Raw genomic sequence first — 25202 nt, forward strand, 5'->3', positions numbered from 1 at the left:
ACCCAATTGCATCTTCGTTACTCATCACTTTTCAGAGAATTATAACACAATCCTAAGAATGGAAGTCACTTCTATATTTCTTACAGGTATTTCAGGTTAAGACTGGAGCCTTATTCTGCGTGGTGTCTCTTTCAGCCTCATGATGGAAGTGCTACTGATGTAAACATGAATGTAGGACATCTAAACATCATTGATGGTCATTGGCATGAAGGCCACACATATGTTTGCCTTCATATATATACCAAATACGTGGATGTAGAAGTGGAACCATGGTTGCTGGTCACACCCCTGATGTCACAGGAACATCTTTGATATCACTGCATTTGCCATTGTCTTTCAAAAAAAGAAGTCTATGTGCACAGTCCGAATTCTTAAATATTTTTAAACCTACACATTAAGTCTCTCATTTCCAAGAGCTGGAGATTTTTTTAGCAAACAAGCCACAAAAAAGCATCAGCATTGCCCTGCAACCTTAATCCAAGAGCATACATATGCAAGCAAATTATCTCTACAGTCCTGTAATGATTCTAGAAGGTGGCAAATCATAAGGTTGTTCATATACATTCTTCCAAGACAACAGAGCATGTCATCCATGGATATGCCCTTGGATGACTGTGTAATCCCTACAAGATGTTCAATAACTTTGGTTGTGCATGTGTTATAGATAGAACCAAAAGTGAGTAGTCAGAGGCTTATCGTCCTGCAATGAAAACTGTTCAGTTATGCAAGTGAATGCAGAAAAAAAGAAATTCGTGTAGTTGTTATCCTCCAATACAATGGAGATGCAGATAGTCCCCTTTTAACCACGGCTTCAGCACACCCTAGACGAATCCATGGCAACTCCTCCTCTTTAATTATCTCCTGAAACCTTTCTTTAAGCACTTTAAATGAGGTGAGATGGATGCCACTAAGGGAAAGAGCTTTTTTTATTTTTCTTTTTTTATTTGGTGCCCCAGTTTTGAGAGCCAGCTCAATTACTATATTATCATTGTTCAGTTGCCAGACATTTTATTCACCCAGGTATTTTAAATTGCATAGGTTGCTGCTGATAATTCTTCATGCGCTTCTGTCCTTTTGGTTGCTGGATGACATTGTATTACTAGGCTTTTATGCTGTTGCAAAGCACCCTGAACTCTAGTAAATAAACAAATACAACTTGCCAGTGGTTCCAAACTCCCCGCCCCCCCCCCCACTGCCGCCACCAAGACTACTTGAAAATTGCTGAGGGTCTTAGCGTACCACTTAATGATTTTTCTGTTTATTGTAGCAATTGCAATGCACCTTGCCAGACAGGGATAGCCTAACGCCTGTCATCTATGCTCCGGTAGCCTATAGGTTAGATTACTGCAATGCATTATACATAGGGCTGCCTCTGAAAGATGGTTTAGAAACTTTGGTTGGTACAGACTTGGCAACCAGGTTGTTCACTGCAGCGGCGTAGCGAGCCACTCAGTCACCGGGAGCGGCAACCCACTCCGGAGCTTGCTTTGCTTCTTCCTGCAAAGCACGCTCCAAAGCAGGTTGCCGGCAGTGGTGCTAGGACCCCGGCGCCACAGGTCCAGCAACCCACTTCGGAGCGCTCTTTGCAGGAAGAAGCAAAGTAAGCTCCGGAGTGGGTTGTCACCGGCGGCGCTAGGATCCCGGCACCGCAGCGCCGGCAACCTGCTCTGTACGGCGCATCTGCAGCATCGCTCCACTGCACATGCGCCGTACAGAGTGGGTTGCTGCCGCAGGTGCTCGAGCACCGTGATCCTCTGCAATCCCAGCACTCGAGCGTCGCCAGCGGCAAACTGCAAAAAAGCCACGGAGTGTGTTGCTGGTGGCAGCACTGGGATCCTTGGCGCTCCGCAGCTCACCTGCTCAGCACGCGCTTTGCTTGTTCCTGGGCAAGGGGCGAGCCAGGAAGAGGCATCAGTGGTGGCCGTTGATGACCCTCCCTGGCCCGCCCCTCGCCCAGGAACAAGCAAAGCACACACCGAGCAACATCAGGGCCTCCACAATGGTGGTTGCGCTTGCTATGCCCCTGGTTCACTGGGATAAGGCAGTTTGAGCGTTTTACACCAATTCTGGCCTGACTGTACTGGCTTTGCCTGGTGCCTTCATTACATATCTTTCGACACCAAGCAAAAAATGTTTCTCTGAAACCAGGTCTTTGGGCTTTTAGATGTTTTATTTTTGTTGTTGTTGGAAGGGGGTTATTGGTTTTGTTTGTTTGTTTGTTTTACTGTGTATTTTGTTGTGAATCGCCCTAAGATCTTAAAAATTAAATGAATGAATGAATGAATGATAACACAAATTGTATAAAATTCTGGGACATATCCTAGAGTGAATTTTTAGTACAGTACATTGGCCAATATGCCAGGCCTGAACGCAGTTCAACTTTTTGTTTCTGTTGTTAGTCAAGAGGTTCCTTCCAAGTGCAGTTTTCTCACAGATACAATTCTTTCATTCCTTTCTTTCCAAAATAGCTTCTCAATTAAATTAACATCTAGTATATCTCTAACACTTCAGTCGGTTCACACTCAGCCATATAATCTTCGTGGAGTGATATGTTATGATTGCTGATTCGGAACTTATATCATTCTTGGGCTTATTCTCTCTCACCATATATTATTAACGAAGTTGCAGGAGTCTTTAATTCGGCTCTTGATAACATTAATGACCCTCTATGGATCCCAGTGTTACAGTGTGTGTTTTAGGTCACTTTGATGCATAGCTGATATTACAAAGTGAGCAGGGTTGGAGGCTCTTATGGCAATAAAAGGCTTTATAAGACCTTTTCAGAGACATAATTCCAGTGATTTTCATGGGGCTTGCAACTGGAACCTGAATTTTAATTGTGTTTCCTATATTGACTGTTTTAGTTCAGGGACATATTCCTTTGATAGACTGTAGCAGCAAAGCTAGTCACTTAGCTGACGGTCTGAGTTTAAATTGGAGCAGGGGTGGTCAACGTGGTGCCCTCCAGGTTTCATTGGATTCCAGTTCCTAGCATGCCTAATCTTGGGCCATACTGGCAAGGACTGCTGGAAGCCACAGCTGGAGATTGCCACAAAGCATTTTTCATGCTCAAGTGACTAAGATCCCCACACCACCACCATAGTGTTAGATTCCTTCTCAGTCTTCTAACACTCCCCTGCCCTTAAAGTGAGGAGTATACTATGCCAGCCCTGGATCTGTCAGTCACTTTTGTTTCCTTCCCATTGTCTCTGTTCTTGGGGCAGGGGACGCAGTTAAGAAAAGGATGGAGGAGGAATGCACAAGTTCATTTCCACTCTCCCTTCTGCCCTGCTGGTGAGAGCCTAGCAGGGTGTGATGTGTTATGGGCACTCCACATGCCTTTGCCAAACCCACCCCACCCTCCTATAGAACTTCAACCAGGGCCAGGCCATCCATGAGGCAGCTGCCTGGAGTGGCAGAATCCTACGGGGCGGCACTTCCATGGGCCAGTGCCAGAGAAGCAAGGAGATGTAGCAGCAGGTTCGGGGGGGGAGGGGGACACCTTCCCATTTCACCTCAGGCAGTGAAATAGGACTGGCCACCCTGATTTGGGGCTGGATTTTTTCCTCCTTAGGAAAGTTAAGAGGAATTATTGCTCTTTGATTTTTCTGGCCTGCGTTAGAAGCTGTTTGCTTTTCAGAGGTTACACGAGGAAAGGTGGAAGGAGTGCACAGAATGTTAAGTGGATCTCCAGGGCAAAAGGCAGGATTTTACATGGCTTTAATTAAGTACACTAACACCATAGGGCACAAATAACTTTTCCCAGCAGATGGTTTATTTCTGTTTATTTTGAACTATATTTCAGCATTTTATGTAATTAAAAGGTGCGAGCTGCTGTGAATTATTTGCCTTAAAGGTTGCTTAACTTAACATGCAATATTTTAAAAGGTACTCACAACTGAGTGATGAGAAAATATAAGTCTATTACTGAGGAAATGGAGGTGGTTGTGGATTTCTTGTGGATATTTGTTTTCATCTAAATAGACCCAGGGCCAGTTCTTGGAATCATCTTGATGTGATGAGACATATGGTAAATGCTCGCCTTTTTTGCCAAATTGATTTTTTCACCATGCACCCTGTTTTGTTTTGTTCCTTTAAGTTTGCTGACAGTCAAATAGCTGGCATGGCTGGCCTATTTTAAAGTGAGGAATTTTTGAGTTCTAGGCAGCCACTCAAGTGTCATTCCAGCTTGTTGAAGGCTCCAGCAGAGGGCATATTTGTCTACTACCGGTATCACACATTCCCAAGGCTCACACAAACACATATATGCACACACTTGGATAGACATAAGAACAGGCATAGGCAAACTCGGCCCTCCAGATGTTTTGGGACTACAATTGCCATCATCCCTGACCACTGGTCCTGTTAGCTAGGGATCATGGGAGTTGTAGTCCCAAAACATCTTTGTTGTTCTTCCACTACAGCCCTTCCCTGAGAAGGACAAAAGTTCATTTCATATGACTTTTTGTACATTCCTCAGTACATAGCCTCTAACTTCATACTCCACTCAGATCTGCCCCTAGACAACACCACTGCTTGACCGCCTCACAGATTGCTCTCCATTCTCCATTTTGAGTTCAACCCTTCCTTAAAAGTTCACACCACTAATTCTGCTGTTTCATGGATTTCTGAAGTACATATAAAGAGTGCCAAACTAGATATTTTAGAAGCAAACCCTTAGATCTTAGAACTTTGAAAGAAAAAAGGGAAAAGCTAACTCAACCCGAGTAAGCGTAGGAATATTGTGAGTACAAGTCTAGCTTCATGTCACTTCCCTAATGGAAGAAATTATCTTCATCATAGCTGTACAGCTCTCAAAGTCATTTTCTCTGAGCTCTGTCACAGGATGGGCCATTGACACTACTTTGGACTAACAGATGTGTTCCATTTGTTTTAGAAAACAAAATATTTATTCAAAATATTTATAGATGGCTGAACATAACCAAATATCATAGCTGTGTACTACAACAAAATGAAATAAATGGGGAAATCACACACACACACCCGCAAGAATCTGATATTACCTGGATTTGTCTATCTGAAAAGGCCTGCAGACAAAGGGGTTTTAAACATCTGGCCAAGAATATGCAATGGCAGGGTTTGTCCAAGTTCAGTCAACAGTGTGCTCTGCAAAGCAGTTACAGAAAATATTGTAGGACTATGAATTCTAGGTCTACCTGTGTGCTAATATAGCACAATGAAACAGGCTTAGGTTTTGAACAGAAACAAGTGCTGGGGTCAGTCACAAGTATGAGAGGACTAAACGTAACTTGTAATTTTAGTTATAAAACATAAAATGAACACAGCCATAATAGAATCTTCAGACAGCTCAGGTGCATTTCCATTTGTGTTGTTGTTGTCGCAGTGTATAATTTCAGGGTCATAAAGCTGATCTTTGTGTCAGTGCCATGGAAACCTGGCAATGTTTCAGTTTTTTACTTCCTTACACAATAAATGGTAAATAAACATCTCAGCTGCAATTCTCAAACCACTCTTTTATTATTTTGCAATCCCCTTCTAAAGTAGTTTAAGTGATTTTGCTATGAATCACACTGGAGAAAGTGCTCTGAGCCTTTGGATTTCATCCTGATGATCTTCACTGCAAAGGTAGTGCAAACAGCATTTATTTCAATTCTGGTGCAGAGAAAGACAGATTCACCTGCTGGTCAAATTAACAGGGAACAAGAGTTCTTTTCTCAGTTGTGTGGTGTAAATCAGGGATGGGAAACCTTTAGCCCTGCAGATTTTGTTGGATTCCTGATTCCATCAGCCCCAAGGCCAATCTCAAGAATCATGGGAGTCCAAGAACCTCTAGAGGCCCATAGGTTCCCCACCCCTGATGTAAATGAAATGCCAATGGCAACTTGTATTCTTTGCACCAGTGGTTTGTGCAGGATTCTACATCATGCAGAGAGACAGCTCCCTCTGCAGCTCCCTGCTGCAGACATTTATCGTCAAATGTGTGCGGGGATATGGGGATGTGACGTTAAGAATGTGATAGAGGAGGTAGGGCCAATGAGAGCATTACTTCTGCTACCCAAACACATGATTGGATTTGCAAAAGGAGAAAGGTCCAAATAGTGATATTGCTAACTGTCTGACTGAGATTGTTATAGAGTTTGGGGGTGCAAGGGCACCCATAACTGCTAGAGTTTGTGCATTTTAGAAATTAATAGATGGTCGAATTCAGATAACATGTGAAGTATTGAATGGAAGATGCCAGGACAGTGAAAAATACAGGCTAGAGCCTCACCTGAGAAAGAAGTCATTAAGAATGATAGAAGGTGTTGGAAGCAAGCCATCAACTCATCAATGAAAACCATCTTCAAGCCAAGAGATTCTCTGCCAGTGAACAGAGGGGTGGTGGAGTTCCCATGGCCAGAAAAAGGTTTAGGATTGTAGATTCCATGGTGTAGGAAAACTAGGGAGGGGGCCAGCTGTGCCCACAAGAAGATCTGGAGACCTGGCTGAGGTAAGACATGCTTATCGGTGCTCTTTGGACCTTTTTTTAATCTTTTACATTTTTAACTTAATTGACCCTCTGGATGCCAACTCTACCTCCTGGAAACAACTTTAAAGATTTCAAAGACTTTGAAGCACTTTACATTTGCTGCCGGTTCCCTGCTATAACAACGCTCTGAGAGCTTTGGCCCAGCTCCAGCCTGCTCCCTGTCTCGCTCTTATCAGCCGGCCGGCCAAGGTTGCCAGAGAGGGGAGAATGCTGCTGCTCTAATCGGGGAGAGGTGAGAGCAAAAGCTGGAGAAAAGGCTTGGCAGGAGGACGTTCTGTGGGTTTGTTTAAAGCCTGGATAAGACATTCCCTGTGCCTAACCCCAGCAAGATCCCCCTTCGTTACTACCTCATTTTATGGTGAGCTGGCGTGCCGACCAGAGTTGTTGGAGCTGCGAGACTGCGACCTGCCGGTAAGCAAGTCTATGCGGAGGTGAGGAGGAGAAGCTGTGGTGGTTGCAGCAAAGTTTGTTCCCTTTCTCTGAGCCCCCGTCACCCCCCTGGTTGTTGTTTTTTTTAAATGAACTTATTTTAAATTTAAATTTTAATAAACTCATTTTAAATTTGGGTCGATCATGGGCTGCAGCAAGCGTTTGAGGGAGAAGGAAGAGCTTTTGCCCCTCCCTAAGCCAAAGTTAAAGAGAACAGACCTGCAAAGGGGCAAAGGAGGGAGTGGCCAGGCAAATTCTCAGGCTGAAGTAGAAACCTACAACCGCTTTCTCCCTCTGGAAGACCTTGAAACATCCCATACCCTGAAGGCACAGTGCTCTTTCTCTCAATCAAGAGTCCAAATGAGTACACCAAAAATCAAGCAGACCCTTTTGGCCGAGGAAGCAATGCCAGACCCAGCGGAATGCCTCAGAAGTGAGCAGTTGCATTTGATTATCAGGACTCTTCATTGTATTTTTTAAAAAATGGATGCAATATCCTTACAAGTATCTAACCTCATGCAGAAAGTTGGGAACCCTGAACCCAATCCATTACAAAGTCTACCCTATGAAAGAAAGCCTCCAGTTGACCAACCCCCCAAAGTTGAAAACAGGAGGAAGCATAAATATTGTTCAAATAACCAATTAAATAAACAAGTGTTAGTCCTGCATCCAAAGAAAATCTGCCTTTCAATTTGGAATGGAACAAGAAAATGGCTAAATTTAGAAGGGGCAAAGGATTGTTTAAGCAAAATTTTAAAGATCAAGCACCAACAAATTGACCTACATGCGGTGCTTCCTCTCTTACAGCGAGATGGCCTCCTTAAAGTGATACTAGCCTTTCATTCCTCAGAGATTCCTTTTGAAATAGTGCGTCGGAAAAAGATTTTAGCTACAATTAACATCATCCCTACGAGGGTGTTTGTGGACAACACGATTAAACCTCTATTATGCAGAGTTGCCGGAAATACTCCTCCAAGAGCAGAATGCCCTATCATATCAAGAAATGAGATTGACACCCAATCTTCCCAGTCAAATCTACCCCCTCTCCGAACATCTGAGGGGCCTGATCCTGATAATCTGCAAACATCCCTGGATGAAAATGCACTTATCATCTCCTTTGGTGACCTCCCGCTGAAAGAGCAAGCAGAAACAATACAGAGACTTGATATGCTCAAATCACAATTTCTGCAAGTACATAATAAAATTAAGAACCAAAATAATCTGGTTGCAATGTGTCTGTTGGAAACAGATGACCTCCTTCAATTTAGCCCAATACCTAAATCTATGGTTGCTCGGCAAGCTCCAGTGATGCAGGCGATGCCTGAAATGAACACTGTCCTGCGAGAGGCTTCTCCACCACCCTTACAAATAAATCTTGACCCACTTTCTCTGGAGATCCCAGTGATGGAGGATGTCCCTACCCACCGACATGATCCAAATTATCCTTCGACGCATTCTTCTATGCCGGATCTTGAACCTTCTTCTACATCAGATAAAATAACATCTAACCTACAAATGAACATTCAAAGGAGCTCTCTTTCAATATCTGGTCCACCAAGGGGAACTCGGTCACCCCAACAAACACGGGATGATCCTACTACTATATTACAAGACTTTAGGGAGGATTTGATTGAAGATCCGATGGGCCATATAAATAAAATTATCCAACCTCCAAAGGAAATTCCAGTTAGTGGTACTACCTCTGCTGACCCTTTCTTCACTCCCCTGAGTAATGCCCCTTTACATCTATCAACTTTTTCTGAAAAGCTGATTATTCCAGGCCAAGGAGTTACCTCTAGTGGAACGAGCGTACCAACCTCGCAGCTAAATCATCCCAACAAATCTATTCTGCTAGGATGTTCTGCTCGGTCGCTACCCTCCCAAAGAAAAATTACAGATTTTTTGGGGGCTGAAATTCCCCTCAACTCAGAGCCCCTTCCCCACCTGAATTGACTATCAAATAACCAACCTAAATACCCCCCTATGCTATTTTTATGTTGGAACATCGCAGGATGGAGGGGGAAGAAATTCGATCCTGACTTCTTGAAATTTATAAACTCATTTCAGATAATCCTCCTACAAGAAACCTGGGAAGAGGAGGCGATTGAGATAAATGGTTACGATCTTATTTCACTTCCAGCATGCCCCTCTCCCAAAGGTGGACGTTCTAGAGGGGGCCTGACGATAGCCATCTCCCTCAAACTACAGGCAAAACTCACGCTTGTAAAATCATTTCCTCCCTACGCTATCACAGGCTTGATTTCAGGAGGAAAATTTGAGTTACTGATTACAAATGTTTACTTCCCCCCTGGGGGCCAACTGTCAGATCTCCATCTTAAATGGGAAACCCTCGAGGATCATTTATCTTCCTGTTACACCAAGTACCCGAACGTCCCCTCAGTATTGCGTGGTGACTTTAATGCTCGTACAGGTGCAAATTGGGAGGCTCTAACCAAGGACAAGTGGTGGGTTCCCTCTGGCCACCAAAACCTGGACCTATTTCCCCTTGCACAGAGACTATCGAAAGATGATAGAGTGAACAAAGGGGGTGTTCTTCTGTATCAACTAATAATCCGTCTAAACCTAATTATTTTAAATGGTAATTGTCCCCCTGATATTCCTGGCGAATTCACCCATTTGAGTACAATCTCAAACAGTGTTCTCGATTACTTAATAGTCTCTAGGGATTTATTCTCAAATTTTCTTTATTTTAAAATAGAAAATGTTCAGCTAAGCGACCACCTCCCCTTGGTTGCCAAACTCTCCTTGGATTGGCAGCCGGTTGAGACTATGCATCCCACACATTTGGGAATAAATGCTGTCGCCCAAGTGAGAGGAATAAAATGGTCCGTAGTCCAGGCCCAAAAATATATGGAATTCTTCCAAAAAGAAATAGTTCAAATTGATATCGTTCCCATGTTAGACTCATCTGAATATAACAATACTTTGAATTTATTTTCCTCATTCATGGAAGATTTTACGTCCTTTTTTACAGTACCAGCACATCGGGTAAATCGGATTCATTTTAAGGCTGGTGCTCCTTGGTTTAATCTACAATGTAAGCAGGCTAGATCTTACCTTTGTGCCATTTATAATGATTACAAATCATCTGGTGCTTTAGTATTGCCTCCGAATTATCAGCAAGCAAAAACTGCATATAAGCAGGTACAGAAAATTGCCAAATATGAGTGGCAAAAAAAATCGATGGCAGGCGCTAATTGCTGCCTCCCGATCTCAAAGTTCACGGGAATTCTGGCATCTGGTTAATAGAAGATCAAAGAAGTACCCTTTGACAGTTATCCCTGCCCCGGTTTGGGAATTATTTCTAAAGAAATATTTTTCGTTGACAGAACCTTCTACTCATTCTTCTGATGATTTAATCAAGCACCTACCCATCTGGCCAAATACTGAACCGGATGAAATTTTAGACTTAATCTCCAAACTAAAAACTGGTAAAGCCCCCGGGCCCGATCTGGTCCCAGCGGAGGCCATAAAACTTCACCCTGCCTGGTGGGCAAAAATTCTTACTGTTATTTTCGATGCTATAAATGCCACTGGTCTCGTACCAAAAACGTGGAAGGATGCCATCATAGTCCCAATCTATAAAAAAGGTTCCCCAGACGATCCGGGGAACTACAGAAATATCAGTCTTTTGTCAATTATTGGGAAAATATATGCACGTTTTCTTTTAACCAGACTTGTTCAATGGTCCGATGAAAACCAGCTGATTGGCCCTGAACAAGCTGGATTTAGACCAAATCATTCAACTACGGACCATGCAATAGTTCTGTATCATTTAGCTCGGAAATATTCATTCCCAACGCGAGGCCAGCTTTGTGCGGCCTTCATAGATCTAAAGGCCGCGTTTGATAGTATACCTAGAAGGTTATTATGGGAAAAACTGGCACGCTGGGGCATAGATGGAAGGCTACTGTGGCTGATGATTCAACTCCATGAAGGGTCGGCTGCCAGGGTGAGGATCACTCCTGCTGGTGACCTTACAAATCCTGTATCTATCAATAGAGGAGTCAGACAGGGGTGTATTTTAGCCCCTTTCCTGTTTAATTTATTTATCAGTGACATGAGGGCACCCTTAGCCGAATCCCAACTAGTCATCCACGCCCCCCGCCTGGCAAATTATAGATGTCCATTGCTGTTATACGCGGATGATGCCGTGATTCTCTCTTTCTCGAGAGTCGGACTTAGGAGGGCCCTTAAAATTTTTGCTTCATATTGTAAATCAAATTTCCTTACTATAAATCAAGCCAAATCAAAGGTTTTAATTTTTTCAAGAAGTCGGAAAACCTATAAGTGGGAACTGGAGGGGAAACCCATTGAACAGGTCCACAAATTTCAATATCTGGGTGTCTACTTCCAGTACAACATGGGCTGGAAGGCACATATCGCATATACCCTAAATAAGGCCAAAGCTCTTTCGTTCGCACTGTTGCGCTTTTTCTTTTCTGACGGAGCTCTTCATGTCCCATCAGCCTTAAAGGTATATAATGCTAAAGTGATCGCGACAATGGCCTATGCTGCCCCGTTATGGGAGGCCTCTGTAAACCTGATGTCCTTGGAGATAGTCCAAAATCAATTTCTGAGACGTCTGTTAAAACTGCCCCAGTGTGTGAGCAATTCAGCCATTCGCTTAGAATTAAAAATCCCTTCTCTAGAAAACGCCCTATGGAGGCGTATTTTTTGTTATTGGTTGTCCTTGCGACACAGACTTTCAAAACTCTATCTTATCCAATGTCTCTGGCGAGACAAATTCGCTAGCCCATGGGCAGAGAAGATACATACAAAAATCGTGTCCTATGGACTGTCTCCATCGGACCTATTGAAACTAGATCTCGCCTCGGCCAAAAGAACACTTACGCAAAAACTAGATGAGTTTGATCTCCAACAAAATGTCATAATGGGAAGTGGTACATGCTCACCGCTGAATCTTGGTATACGGCTTACACCGCAGATTCCATCTTATTTGTCATCTTTATCTGTTGCGGCCCACAGATTTGCTTTTACTAAAGCAAGATTTAACGTTTTTCCATCCAACGTTATGGGCAATAGGTTTACTAAAGGACAAATTTCAGCATTATGTGCATGTGATAACAAAACTATAGAATCTCTCCATCATATATTATTCTGTTGTCCCTTGCACACAGACTCCCGGACCAGATTTCTACTTCCCTTAATAACAGAAAGTTTGACTGAGAACTTGGAGTCTCAGTTAACATATCTGCTACAAGACAGCGACCCTAGCAGAACACTGCTAGTAGCAAGATATTTGGTTACAGTTCTCTCATACAAAAGGAAAAATGGTTTACTTCATGATTACTGAAAATCTGTTCTATTACCCGATTTATAGCGGAAACTTGTCGAAACAAATGTACTGTTCCATCTATTTTATCCAAGGAATTATTGCAAATTATATCTGTTTATATGTATTGAATTTTTAAGTCCTTTTTAAACTTTATTTACTCTTGCTTTATTTTATCCTGTCTTGCCCAGTGTTTTTGTACATTGTGTTGCATGAGATTATATTGTGGGCCTTTGGCCGTAATAAAGATTTCATTCATTCATTGTGCCCACAAGAAAAAAAAGGTGTCATTGGGTTTTTTCTGGCATGGGTCTTTGAGAAGGAGAAGGGTGGAGCCAGAACTCCAGGCTAAGGCCATGTGGGGCAGATCTATCTTGGCAGGCTGGGACAAGAGCCATGGAGATGGTCTACCTTGCACCCCAATGCTGTGCTGCTATGGGGAACAAGCTGCTCTGGAGATCTAATGCTCTGAACTCTCTGCATTGAAGGCTTTGGTGTAGATATGTGTAAATAAACCAGATTTCTTAAAGACACTAGTCTCCACTGTGCCTTGATTTCCCAACAGAAACACAACCCTGGAGGAGTGCCTGGAACCCTGGAATCTCTTATTTTACTCAAGAAAACAAGCCTATGGCTTATTTTCGGGGGGGGGTGTCTTATTCGGGGGCTGGATCATAACAGGGAAATGATTTTTTTATATGAATTTTACAGATGCTGTACAATTGGCTGTGTTTATTTCTCTATTTAGAAATCACGTTTCTCTCTCTCAGGACTGATTAGCCAGATGCTGCCTGAGATCACAATTGGCTTTACCAAATAGCTGTTAAGTACTTTCCTTTGATGCCCAGATCTCATGGCTACCATAAGGAACCAATTACACCCATGCTTCGGGTTAAGTACGCTTCAGGTTGAGCACTCCGCGGACCCGTCTGGAACGGATTAATCCACTTTCCATTACTTTCAATGGGAAAGTTTGCTTCAGATAAGAAGAAGAAGAAGAGTTTGGATTTGATATCCCGCTTTATCACTACCCGAAGGAGTCTCAAAGTGGCTAACATGAACAGACTTCCGGAACCAGTTGTGTTCATAAACCGAGGTACCACTGTAGGGCATTGCATTGTTGTTGCAGTGAGGACAGAACCTGCTCTCCAGTTGTGATGCTGTGTGGTCTGGTCCCTGTTAAGAGGAGCCCTGGAGGTGAGTGCAACACCCTGAATTTAATTCCCAGAGGCCGTTGAAGAAGAAGAAGAAGAAGAAGAAGAAGAAGAAGAAGAAGAAGAAGAAGAAGAAGAAGAAGAAGAAGAAGAGTTTGGATTTGATATCCTACTTTATCACTACCTGAAGGAGTCCCAAAGCGGCTAACATTCTCCTTTCCCTTCCTCCCCCACAACAGACACCCTGTGAGGTGAGTGGGGCTGAGAGACTTCTGAGACGTGTGACTAGCCCAAGGTCACCCAGCAGCTGCATGTGGAGGAGCGGAGACGCGAACCCGGTTCCCCAGATTACGAGTCTACTCCTCTTAACCACTACACCATACTGGCTCTCATACATACAGATGTATGTATGTATGTATGTATACAGATGTTCATCCCAAACATCATCATAACAAATATTTTGATGGCTGTTTCTTAGATGTATCCCTGAATTCTTTTAAAAGACAATTAGCATTGCTTTCCTTTGGACCACATCAGCAAGGCTGGGAGCAGGGACTCAGGACCTCCATACACACTGCTCAAGCATTTGGCCCCAGGGAGGTCACTTCACTGCTGCTTATGCATGGTTTGACTTCACCCCTGGAGGCGCACTCCATTGTTTTTTGAGACAGACAGATGCGAACAACAAAGCATATGACACATCAAATGTTCTCAGTGTGCCATCAGTTTTATGGGAGTGTTTAACGCATGGCGTAAAGTTATAATAACAACAGGAAAAAAGCAAGCCTTGATTAAAAAAACAAAACAAAAACCAGTCCCCAACCCTAATGGTGCTTTTGGATGGCTGCCATTGTTGAAGTCAAACACCTAATTATGCTGGGTTTCTTTAGTCCAACTTGTAGATTGCTGCTTGTAAGCAAAGAAATTTGCTTTCCTTATCCCATCTGGAATTAAGTAACATATGTTTCAGTCTGTTTCTCAAAAAGATGATTGGTTGGGCAGTTACTTTACTGACATCTGTTACCTGGGGCTATATATGAACTAATTATCCTTCAACAAATGATAACCGCAAGCATCAAGTGTATCTAGTAGTGTCTTCACTAAGTTTTCCAAAGGTGCACTATACTTAAGAATAAAGGAAAAGTACTGCACTGTGGTATTTTTAAAGTTGGACATTGTGATGCAGGGGCAGGAAGACATGCACAACTGACTTGAACATCTGGGTTTCACTTCAAGTGTAAAAGTCCCCAGAGCTAAGGCAGATTCTGTGTTTGTCCACAGAGATCTATATGGATTTTACAAGCATCACATGCTCATGTCTGAAAAAACAAGGGTCTCAAATATGTGGGGAAGGCACAGTTGTACAGATGAGGTCTCTTTCTGGATCTTCTTATGAGCCAGTGGAAGTGGAGTGTGCATTATGCTGCTCCCCCACTGCAGCCGTATACCATAGTCTCTGAAAGGGGCTAGGCCTTTTCTATATGCCACCTAATAATAAAGCTTACCTGCAGCTTACAGCAGGCTGGCAGCCCAAGCCGGTGCATATTTACTCAGGATTCAAATGCCTTAGTGACAGTAACCTATAGGTTTGCTTGTGAAATTTGGCAGAATGCTGTGTATATTTCTGGAGCTGAATAAATAGAGTAAGTCTCACTGGCAGGGGCGTAGGAAGATAGGGGCGGTAGGGGCAGGCCACCCCAAGCGGTGGGCTCCAAGGGGCGCCATCGTGGGTGCCCGCCCCCAAAATGTGTGCCCCGCCCCCGGAATGTGTGTCACGCTCCTCCGGGAGGCACGCCACTGGAACGCGCGCCCCGGCCCTCCGGGAGGCGTGCCCCACCCCCAGAACGCGCTCCAGCCCTGCCCCCGCCCCCAGTGCCCAGCATGAAGCTCCGCCACCAGCATGAAGCTCCGCCACTGCTCACTGGAATCAGAGATGTTAATTCCATATGAAGGGGAAGGGTCCTAGTTGAGTGGTAAACCATGATTTGCCTGCAGGTGGTCCCACGCTCAGTGGCTGGCATGTGCAGTCAGGGCTAAGAGAAACTCATACCTGGCACCCTGAAGAGCATTTCCCAGTCACTGACCAATGACTAATATGGTTAAAGGGCTGTTTAAGATAACCTGTTTTGGGGGGCATTCATCCTGATTTTTTTGCACAAAACTCAACTATGTCTGGGCTTCATTCAGCGTTCAGTGTTTTTGAGGAGATTATACGACAATGCTCATTCATAATGTTTTGCTTGTGCTGTGTTTATACATCTTCCTGTTAATCATTCATTCATCCCACATTTTTGATGCATTCCCTCATCATATTACTAGATGTAAAAGAAAAAGAAAAGGCCCCTTTTAAAAGTGCATTTATTGCATTAGACCAGGCTTCCTCAACCTCGGCCCTCCAGATGTTTTGGCCTACAACTCCAATGATCCCTAGCTAGCAGGACCAGTGGTCAGGGATGATGGGAATTGTAGTCTCAAAACATTTGGCGGGCCGAGGTTGAGGAGGCCTGCATTAGACAGAGCGCTTTAACTCACTTTACATGTGCAAACCTAAATGTCTGGTATGTGGTTGAATCCCTTCCCCAAATAGTGAGAGTCTGAAGGTGACAGGTGTAGCATCCTGTTTTCCTATGTTCTGAGTGTGCATAGGGTTTCAGCCTGAGGATGCAGTCCTGAACTGGACACAGTGGGCCTTTCTTCAATGTAAGAAAGATGCACAAAATTTCAGCCCCACACAGCAATCATACAATTAAATTATGTCAGTTGGACAACTTGGTCTGTGCTGGTAAGTGTGCAAGTTGAAGTGGAAATAAATGTGTGGGGTTGGGACATGATGTAGGAAGGCTGGAGGAAACTCCAGTTTAGTCCAGATCCCATGGTGTTGGAGATCCATATAAAGCAACTTGGGCTCCTTGGCAGAAAGGTGAGATATAAATGTAGTAAATCATCATCACACCTATGAAAGAGTAAGCCCCTTTGGATTGCAATGGTACAGTACTTGTTTCTAAATAGACATGCACAGCATATTTTTGAGCATCAGATACTTTTAGGATCCAGATGAAAGAATTATTCAGAGGTGCATTAGCAGGGTAGATGGCCATATCATATAAATAGTAATGTTGTCTTTTAAAGTAAAGAAAGGAGATGTTTACCAGAATATTGATAGCTTATTAATCATCCACTATTTGCTGCCAGCATTGCTCCCTACAGATCATATAAGGTTTTCTCATCTGCTGTTAGATACAGGGCCATCTGTTTCTGAACATGTACTGTTTTAATTATCTCAAGGCTTGGCTACTTGGCAAATGCATCTATCTTGTGGGGCTCCTGTGGTTTACAGAATGATGCTTGGATACCATATGGGAGTTGTGACTTGAACTTTCATTTATAAGAGCCCACAGGTGTGTAAATACATTTATTCTGGTTGTTCAAGATTCCAAATCACATGGCGTGCCTAGACACACAGCCATATGTGCATAGGTTTAGTTTTCAGAATGCACAGACACTGGAGATGGCTCAATGGGGTACATGATGATTGGGGCGAAACAGTGGGTGTGGTCCCATTTCTCCCCACGCTCATTGGATTGCTGAATGCATAGGGGAAGATCATGAGTATAGCCCTCGGGGTGGTAACACAATTTTAGAGCACAGCTGTGTGAGAAAGACTGGAACAAAAACATCAGAAAATGTGAATTTTACAACTAGTGGTCTAAAACAGTCAAATTAAACAATGGGTGGTCTCTACGGCTGCTGCAACAATTTAAAGAAACACTTTTGGTTGTGAAAAATAACCAAATAACCATGTTCCTTAACTACACCACATATTCCTGATCTAACAGGGGAAAGAACCATTAAGTATTATGGGCAGGAACTTGGTCCTATTCTGTCATGAACAATCTCCAAACGATCCCCTTTTTAGTAGTGCCCCAACACCACAGAAAAATAAACATATGACCTGGATCTTTAACTAGATATGGGTCTCTAACTAGATAGATTTGCAAAGCCTTTAGCTGCCTTATCTATTTACTACCTGAATATAGAAAAAGGTCAGCATAGATTGAAGCCTTAAATGTAACCAAAAGCGACAATTTGCTGCGTTTTATTGGAAGCAGTGTGCCAGGGCCCTAGCAATGCATAATGCTGTAACAATTATGCCTTTTAATGGGAATGAAATTAACTCCTGTCACTGGTACTGCTGAAAACTGGGAGATTTGCACACCGCTAATGTAAGTGGAACAGTAACCTCTGAAAAGAGACATTGTTATTAGCTGTACATCAGGTTTCACATAGCTACAATGAAACAAAGAGAAAAAGATCAATGAGGCAAACTGCTGTGATACACCTTGACAGCCATGACATAACAATAGAATTCTACACTTAAAGTGTGTGTGTGTTTGGTGGGGAGGTTTAATATATAAAAGGCTTCCTCCTATGTTGTTCACAGGTTTTCAAAAAGGTACAAAGACTTGAAATTAGTGTCCTGGAGGGGGTGGGGGTGGGAGAGAAATAACTGAAAGAACAGGGCTGAATGTATATAAGTGAAGCTGAAAACCCAGAGATCTATTTTGTAAATGAAATCAACTGCACACAGATTTTGCATATGCCAAAGGAGAAATATATTGTTTCACAGGTTGGCTTGCTCAAATAGTACAGTATTATAATATTTGTTGCTTTGTTTTTAAGAATCTTGTCTTAGAACAGGCATCCCCAAACTTTGGCCCTCCAGATGTTTTGGACTACAATTCCCATCATCCCTGACCACTGGTCCTGTTAGCTAGGGATCATGGGAGTTGTAGGCAAAAACATATTGAGGGCCGCAGTTTGGGGATGCCTGTCTTAGAAGGAGGTCAGTCCTCGGTGTTGAAGAGGCATAAAAGTGCAAATGGATGCAGAAAATGTCTCATGTCTCAACTCTTGGCACCCCAGTCTATAGATAAATGATAGGACTATGCACTAGGATGGAGGAGAAATTTATTTTGTCCATATCTTAATGTGAACCTGCCTTATTAACACTTCCTGGAATGGAAGAGCTTGACCCCAGTGGTTCAGGCACTGATAGTTTCTAGATTAGACTACTGTAAAGCACTGTATGTGGTGTTTCCCTTGCATTTGATCTAGTGCAGAATGCTGCAGCACAGTTGCTCACAGGAGTAAGACCCTGTCAGCATATAACATCTATGCTCAGAGATCAGCATTGGTTGCCCATGTGCTACTGGGTCAAGAGAGCTATGGACCATTAAGTGTTCAGATCTATGTATGGATTAGTGGCTTAAAATACAGCAAGGTCTCTTCCCCCCCCCCCGCCTTGCAAATCACATTTGCACATTGCTGTACACACCAGAAAGCGGGCAGAGGGCTCATCACTCGATGTGCATTTCCCACTTGGTTTTCCTGTGCCTGCAACTCCTCTAGCTCCCATTCATCTGCACATGCACAATGGCGTCCTCAAATGCACGCATCACAGCTTAAGTGGTAAGTGGATGTGGCTTACATTTTCAAATCAGAAAGAAGCTACAGTAGTTTGAGGGAAAACACATCAAACAACAGTATTTCTCAAGAAACTACAGGATAGATATGGATTGTGGTTAACATCATGTCTTCATGGCTTCATACACCTGCAGTGGAAGTGCACTGCAGTCACAGTAAACAGTAATGTGCACACAACTTTTGCCTCCACTGCCTGGGGGTACTGTGCTTGTTCACATCAGCCTCAGGAGAGGCCAAGCATTCCTCTGTACAACAGAAAACGGATTCTACTTCTTGTATGTTACTGAGCTAATGCAAAGACCATGTTAGCAAATTGTTTAGTTGGAAAATTATGTTCTTTTTATGCAGTTTCTAATATCCCCTTCTCTTTTACCTTTACTCCTTTAATGAAAGTATCGTGAATTAGGTATCTGTGGTTGGATGAACAATGAAAGTAGATTCTGTAAGTCTTCGTGGTTGCAAAGAGACTTAAACTTCAAGGCAGGGAGGATAAAATCTCACCATCTATATTACTCAGTGATCTGAAGATCCCACTGCTCTTTCTGAATTTCAAAACATATCTTATAATTGTAAATCTCATTTGGATATCTATTTGGGCATATGGATGGCTTCTGCTAATATATGTGTTAAGTAAGTATTAATGGATTGTTTTATTGTTAAAGTGACCTGACCGTGTTTCTTTTTCACACACACACACACACACACCTAGAGTTGATAAAATATCTGACTACTCTTGTTAAGCACTATTTGATTACTAGGAGGTGCCTCAGGTCTGCCTCTTCATCTTAAGTCTGAATTTCCATGTGTTCAAATTAAAGGTAAAAAAATGTGGTGGGGGCAGCCCTCATGTGGGAATCCCTTGCCGATGACCACAGCACTTGGAGACAATCAGGTCATGTATCCACAGCAGTGACCAGAGGAGGAATGCATGCTAGGAGGAGCACTGGAAGAAGAAACATCATGGTACACCTGCAGCAGCAAAGTTGGCTGCCTTCATCTGCCCCAGCTGCAACAAACTGTATCAATAATTACAGCCACACAGTAGATGCTGTAACTCTCCAATGGTTTGACTTCATCCCCAAAGTCACACCCCTCCGTTGTCTCCCTTGACAGATGGATGCCAACCAACTGTCTTCCAGTCTGTCCTTCCTTGTAAGGTAGGTGGGAAAGAGCGTCAGTGTCATTGATTTACACATTTTCTTTTTTTTAATATAAAAAAACCCTTTCCTTTAAAAACAGTAATTAGAATGGTATCCTCTTTTTCTGTTTGATTTCACCTTTTCCATTCATTTCAGTTTCCCAATGAGTCCAATAAGAGAGTCAGGAATTCCTCTGCCTATAACTTCAGAATTTTTCAACTGGAATAACATTTACAGGCATTTACTACCCCTTCACTCAAGCATACCATCCACATTTCCGATAGATTTTTTTGGGGGGGGGGGATAACGGAACTCAAAGATACTTGAAGATCCCCACTGTCTCAATCTACTGCCTAAAGAAAGCAGGGGGGGGCACAATTCCAAAAATGGGGAATAGTACAGAAAATGGCCTAATGTGGACCTAGACCAGAGTCCAGATTGGGTTGAGGATAAGGGCATTTCTACTCAGACTTATATTAAAGGTCTAGAATTCAAATAATGGGTTGTTTCAAATGAAGTCATCCCATTTTCCCCAGGACGTCCACTGAGCAATGGAGCTTCCTTCCGTGTCCTTTTTGTGTGTTTCCCCTGCGTCCTCTATTTTTCCCTCTCTAGAAACCCCAGAGCAGAGGGGAGGAGAAGGGGCAGAAGATTCTTTTCTTCAAGCAAAAGACCTTGCCTGAGGAGGATGACACAACCTTATACTGTATCCTTTTTTAAAAATGGCATTAAATTGATTAAATTAAAAAGGATTGCAGAATGCATTAATGACTTCCCTTACATCTTCTTAGAGTGATATTATTTCCACTGAATTTCCTTCATTTGAACTGCTCTCTCTGGAACATCTCTCTAGTCAGTTACCTGGCAACCTTGACACATTCAGGCTTTAGCTGCCATCTGCGTCATTTTCCTCACCTTTAGCAAAAACAAAAAAAACAAAAGGCCCTCAAATATGAGCACAGGCTTAAGGTGGGTTTTCTTTTTTGAAATGCAGTTACTCAAATGCTATTCAGAAGGTTTCTGTGTCCTCTAGGCCCACAAGATTAACCAAGGTTCAGATCAGACAAATTTATTTACAACAGGTTTATCACTGTGTGTCACAGTGGCAAACTAAGTATTGTTATGATTAATATTCCATCAAATCATTTCCAACTGCTGTAATACAGACATTGGGTGGAATTTGAACTGAGTTGATTAGCTTGAGGCCCAGTTTAAATCATTGTGAAAAGTTAATCATGACTGAAGTCCCATTGATTTCAATGGGAATCAAGTGCAACTAACTTGCAACTAACTTAGACTGCAGTCATAACTGTATCTATTCAGAGGTAAGACCCTTTACATTTAGTGGATCTTACTCCCAAGTAAGTGGAGTTAGGCTTGCAACCTTAGTCTGGATTCAACCCACGATGTCTCAGTAAAAGCACTGGAACTCCAGCTTCTATCAAAATCAAGAAATACTTCTGTTCTAATGTGTTCCTGTGTTCATTTTTGTTGCAACAAAAAATCCACCATAGGTTCATTGCAAATTATACTGAGGCATCAATAATTTATGAAAGCAAATTTCCAATTAAAATCTCTAAATATTTTAAATACAGACTGGAGCAATAATTACTGGAATCTATATTCCTGCATAAATCAAAATAAACTGGGGCCAGGCAGATCAAAACAGTGTAATGTTTTCCATACTTCCTTATTATGTTTAATGCAAATGGTTTGGGTGGGGTGGGGTGGAGTGGAGTATACAATCTGTCCTTTTCTCATGCAGCTTATCATCCACCTGGCCTTTGGGTTGGACTTAGTCTGACCCCTGTGTTTTCCTCCCTCATGGTTTGGATTTATAGACTACTTAAAATAAAAAAAAACCGGAAGCCTTCTTACTTGGAATAGTGGGGGAAGAAATCCCCCAAAATGATGTTAATTTGTTTATGTATGCCACCACAGCTGAGAGGATTTTAATTGCAAAATATTGGAAAAAAGAGGAATTGCCTTCTTTACAGGAATGGCAAATGAAAATGCTGGACTTTATGGAATTGGCAGAATTGACAGGAAGACTCCGAGATCAAGCAAGTGAAAGAGTAGAGGAAGATTGGAGAAAATTTAAAATATATTTAGGGAATTATTTTTGAAAGTAGAAAGTTTGAACATCTAGGGAAATACAGAAGTTAAGGCAATAGGGAGAAAAGAAGAGTTTATAACGTAGAAAAACTGATACATAAATATAAAGATGAGAACAAGAAGAATTAAAGGGACTATTATGAATGAAATGAAAGTAAAAGTGATGAAATAGAAACTGCTACAGATGTATCTAAAAAGAAAATCAGATAGTGGGGAACTGGGGAAGCTAAAAAGACAATGACTTTAAAAAGTTGATTAAAGATGATATGTTTTTGTTTTGTTTTGTTTGTTCTGATGTATTTTTGTATTTTTGTACTTTTTGGTATTTTTTGTTGTTTATTATGTGTGTGATGTTTTTATATTATAAAATGTTCAATAAAAAATACTTTTTAAAAAAAATCAGGCTGCATTTTAAATTTTAATACTGTATTTTAATCTGTATTTTAATCAATTGCTTTTTATGTTTTATTGTAATTTTATCGGTGTAAGCCGCCCTGAGCCCGGTTTTGACTGGGGAGGGTGGGGTATGAATAAATTATTATTATTATTATTACCATTGCCTACACAAACACAAGCGCACACAGGCACACACACATGTAGTTGCATATCATTACTGTCTCAAGAAAAGTAAATAATTTGATTTTAGCACTAAGATAAAAACATTTTATTTCAATCTCATCTCAATAATTAAGTCATGTTCCATTGCTTTTTATTTGGATCTACTATCGAAATGAGGATAGAATGTCCTACAATATCCATATAACATTGAGAAGATCAAAACACAGTCTGTCTTCTTCCTTTTTTTTTTTGCTTTACTTTGCTTTCTGAAGCATGAGAGAAAATTGTAATTTACTGACTTTAATTAAGCGCATCCCTCCTAGCCTTTCAAATTCCACCATGTTTACAAAATATGTAAACTTATATTCAGTCCAATGCACTGAATTTCTGGGGCACAGTGTATCCTTGAACTTGGCAATCCAAGGACAGGATAGGGAGAAAGAATACACAATTCACTATCTCTACAAGCAACTACCCACTCCTCTTTTTCTGTTGTTTAAAGGCTATAAACCACTGTAGCATGCTTGCTGAAGGGTCCATCCTATATCAAAGACACACTGGATGATGGGCTATAGGATTCGTCAGAAGCTCTGCACTGGTGGCTTATTTCAAGGTGTGGAATGAAACATACGCTATCATTGTAATACTACCACTGCTGGTGAGACATCTTAGATATGCTGGCAGAGCATTCCACTGGAAGACCATGCCACCTGGAGATGTAGTCAAATAACCCTTGGAGGGCTATAGGTTCCCCTCTCCGTTTAACAAAGAACATCTTTGGGGCAATTTGATTTTCTCTTCACTCCTCAAAACTGGCAAAATGCCCTGCACTAACTCATCCCCTGCAAATGGGACAGTGAACTGGAGGAACTCATCCACAATATCTCTAGAAAGCTTAGAAATATGTTTAATTGGATGTCACAGCGCTTCTTTTGTGTGTGACTAATTTTGCTTATCCCCTTTCTGCTTTGGAAAGTCATAGTTTGTTATGTAGAAGCAGACCGTTTCTCCCCACTTTTCACAAAAAGAAAGAAAGAGAAAACGGCAGATATATTTTATGCCAGTGGAAAAGAGCTGACATTTGAAATGTTTCCTTGAGAATATACAAAACTGATATCCATTGTTAAATCTCTTTTACAAGTTCATGCCTGTTCATTGCAATTCAATTTAGTATTCAGGTGGAAAGCAATACTTTATTCAAGATTGTTTTCCTTGGGTTTGTATTCCACATATTAATCGGAAAGCTGCTTATGCCTATAGTTTATTATCATTGGCAGTGATTTGTTTTTCCCCAAACATCTTCATAGGAAAGTGGCATTGTGCAGATGGGTGCCCATCAATTTGTTCCAGCCTACCAATTATTCCAAAATAGACATGAAAATTAATTTTTGATTAATTAACCTCCAGCATTTTTTTAAAAAAGCATAAACAGCACTGCTTATCAACATGTCCACTTTGAATCCTTCAGATCATCATTGAGCACTCAACACCTTTGAAAGAAAGGAAGGATGGAAGAAAGTACATTTGTAGCACCATATGGTTCCAATCATTATCAGTTCAGCCATGCAGACAAGTAGGAATTCAATCTGAAAGTTTTACTCAGCCCAGATCACTGCATATTTTTAGCTTAATATTCAATGGGAACACTGTTGAGAAAAAGATGAATATTTTGTTGTAAGACCTTTTTCTTACTAGAAAAACAACTGTTTACTCAGAGTAGACCTATTGAAATTAATGGACCTAACTCAACCATGTTCATTAATTTCAATAGATCTACGCCGAGTAAACTTAGTTGCTGAGTAAACTTGCAGGGAAATGGCACAATCCATTCAGGCCAGCTGTCTTTGAGATAGGCTGGGGATTTTTTTAGGATTGGCTAAAACAGGGGTAGCCAACACGGTGCTTTCCAGATGTTTTGGGCTAGAACTCCAGTACTATGATTTTGTTGGCCCCAGCCAGCACGGCCAATAGTGAGGGATGGTGGGAGTTGTAGCTTGAAAACATTTGGAAGACATCATATTTGCAACCCCTGGGCTAAGAGTTGCTCAAATGAGGGACTCACAATGGAGTAGCACCTATATATTGCCAGAAGGGCCCTTATCGGTTCCTTGAGTTACGTGGCTTGGATAGGCAGACAAAGTCACAGTATGGTCTTTGGCCATTACAGGCCAAAGCACAGAACAGATTGGTACAGATGACTGTCTGACAGCTGCTCCAGTGATGCAGAGAATAAGACACCATTGCCCTGCTCCTAGAGTCACCAGTTCACAAGCCTATATGGTGCTTTATGCAATGATTGGGCTGATAGAAGGTTTTGTAGACAAAGGGTGTAAAAAGGATTCTGCCTAAGGTGTAGGCCAGGCATCCCCAAACTGCAGCCCTCCAGATGTTTTGGCCTACAACTCCCATGATCCCTAGCTAACAGGACCAGTGGTCAGGGATGATGGGAATTGTAGTCCAAAACATTTGGAGGGCCGAAGTTTGGGGATGCCTGG

Source organism: Zootoca vivipara, chromosome Z1 (assembly GCF_965207765.1).
Source record: "Zootoca vivipara chromosome Z1, rZooViv2.hap1.1, whole genome shotgun sequence".
NCBI classification, from domain to species: domain Eukaryota; kingdom Metazoa; phylum Chordata; class Lepidosauria; order Squamata; family Lacertidae; genus Zootoca; species Zootoca vivipara.